Below are 2,417 nucleotides of genomic sequence, written 5' to 3' on the forward strand. Positions count from 1 at the left end.
AAAATTTGTTTTTATTTTTATTTTTGATAAATTAAATGAAATGGTATCATATAATAATTTGAAAATAAAATATATTAATATTTAAAGAATAAAAATTGATTGTATATATATTTAAGGGTAATTTTTGTCATTTACAAAATAATATAAGGACAAAAAAGATAAATCAAGCATTAAGTTTTGGTGGGACCAAAATTTATGCTTTTGTAGCTTTTAAAAGCTCCTCTTCACCTGTTTTTAAAAATTGAGAAATTTGGGAAGTGGTTTGGGTAAAAAGCACTTTGATTTTTTTTTTTAACAAACATCAATTTAAAAAATTATTGACGTATATAGGTTTTGAAAGTGCTTTTGCGAAAATAAAAGTATTACCAAACCCAGCCCAGGTCTGCAAACATATCATTCTTATTTCTCCATCAACCCTTAAAAAAAACCTTAGCGGCGCAAGATCGCTCTCTAATCGAAATCCTTCAAATAAATCAAAATCTGTGAACCTATCAACGGATCAACCACACTAGATTACGAAGAATATGCACCGGTATCAATGAAGGAAAACTCGAAGAACTGATTTAACAAGAAGATGTTGTTTTTCATAATCTAGTGACATCCAAAGTTAGTTAATCTCTCTCTCTCTATTGCTCTTCACCTCTCCTACAAATTTCTATAGATTTATATTTTATTATTGTTTCCTTGGGTAGATTCATAAGGAACAAGAAGAAGAAGCCTTAACTTCATCAACTAAAGAACAAGAAGAGATGAAACAAAACCTCTGTGTTAAAATTGTGTTCCTTTTGTTCTTCACGAAATCACAAAATCGATTTTTTCATATGGATTCTGTTGGTATATAGTTATTTCTTTGTAAACCCTTTTTTTGTCCAAGCCTACGGTAGTTTATTGACGTATGATGATGATGATGATGATGATGGTAATTTTGTGTTTTTTTTTTAACAGAAGAAGAAAATTGGATTTGTATTCGGCAGAGAAGTGGCTCAAAATTGGAGATGTTTTAGGCAAGTTCTTGAATCTGAAAATCAATCTAAGAAAATATATTGTTGTTCATTGATTCTGTGATGGAAAATGGTTTTAGATTGGGTCTGGTGGAGTTCGAGACAGGGAAGATAATGGTGGTTAGAATGGATATTTGTTTAGTGGATTTAGTTTAGATTCTACTTACTGCCGCAGAAAGAGAGGTGTTGTTGGCTTTTATGGGGATGAGCTTGCTGCAGTGAATACAACCATCAAAGCATCAAGTGCCATTTTTTTTCCGTTTATTGTTTGTGGCCATTATATATGGCTTGAAAGTGGATTATTTGTGTGTGTTGAATTGATGCAGGGAAGGAGATGAGACAATGGTTAGAAGAACAAAACAGGTTCATCACTGCCAACACATATCATGCCATGTACTGTTCGATGAAAATCTCCAAAGGGGATTCTCTTATATTACCAGTCCATAAGTAACATTTAGCAGGTTTTGCCATTGATTTTGTGGGTTTGTTTTAAGGGTTTTTAATGACTAACATGCTGGCTAAAAGTTCTTCTTGCAACAATCGTTTGGGATAGAGAGCAGGAACTAATCCAAGTTTACTTCAAAGGGGAATGAAGCTATTGTCAATGGTTCTCAGTCTAGTGCTAAGTGGTCTACCACTCCTGTAATAGTAGATTGTAATTTTTTTTTCCAAAGTCTTTATCGTTATGTGCTTATAAGCTTGTTAGCAAGTTTTGTAGCCTTATCGTTTTTTTTTTATTATTTAATACTTGCCAAAGGAGCATGGTCAGTCTAATTTATTTTAATGAGTAATTATTTTTTATTAACTTATATTATTTATTTAAATTTTGTTTATATTTACTTTTTGTGTATTAATAAATCTAGGCTACTCACCAAAGAAAAAGTGGTGACAAGATTGGGATGATGAAAAAATAGTTAATTTTTGAGATGAATGACTTTGTCTGGAAAATTATTTTGGAGACGACTATATTTGCAAGTAAAGTTGTTTTGGAGACGATTATATTCGTTATTAAAATGACCATATAGAGACAATCCTAATCGGTCATTATACGTATTTTTAGAGACGACTAAATTTTGTTATCGAATTTTTTATTTTGAGACGAAAGTTATTCCGCTGCTAAACCATTATTTTTTCAGAGATGAAAAAATTTCGTGGCTAAAACTATTTAGGTGACGAAACACTACAAGTATATTTTGAGACGAACAAATTTCGCGGCTAAAACTATTTATGTGATGATCTCGTTTCTTCACTATAAGTATATTTCGAGACGAACAAATTTCGCGGCTAAAACTATTTTAAGTGATAAAATATTTTCCTCACCAAAAATACCTAGAGTGGCAAAATTCTTCATCACAAAATTAGTGAATAGTGTCAATTTTATTTGCTCACGAAAAGATAGTTTTGGTGGCAAAAAGA

General features: G+C 31.2%; 1 long non-coding RNA gene across 1 annotated transcript; it reads left to right on the plus strand.

Annotated features, from left to right (window-relative positions):
* Positions 1 to 427: 427 nt before the first annotated feature.
* On the plus strand, positions 428 to 1,767 carry LOC113315107. The gene is made up of 3 exons (XR_003342747.1): positions 428 to 606; positions 693 to 834; positions 946 to 1,767. It is a non-coding gene; the product is annotated as an uncharacterized LOC113315107 (long non-coding RNA).
* The last annotated feature ends 650 nt before the right edge of the window (positions 1,768 to 2,417 follow it).

Source organism: Papaver somniferum, chromosome 10 (genome assembly GCF_003573695.1).
Source record: "Papaver somniferum cultivar HN1 chromosome 10, ASM357369v1, whole genome shotgun sequence".
Taxonomy (NCBI): Eukaryota; Viridiplantae; Streptophyta; class Magnoliopsida; order Ranunculales; family Papaveraceae; genus Papaver; species Papaver somniferum.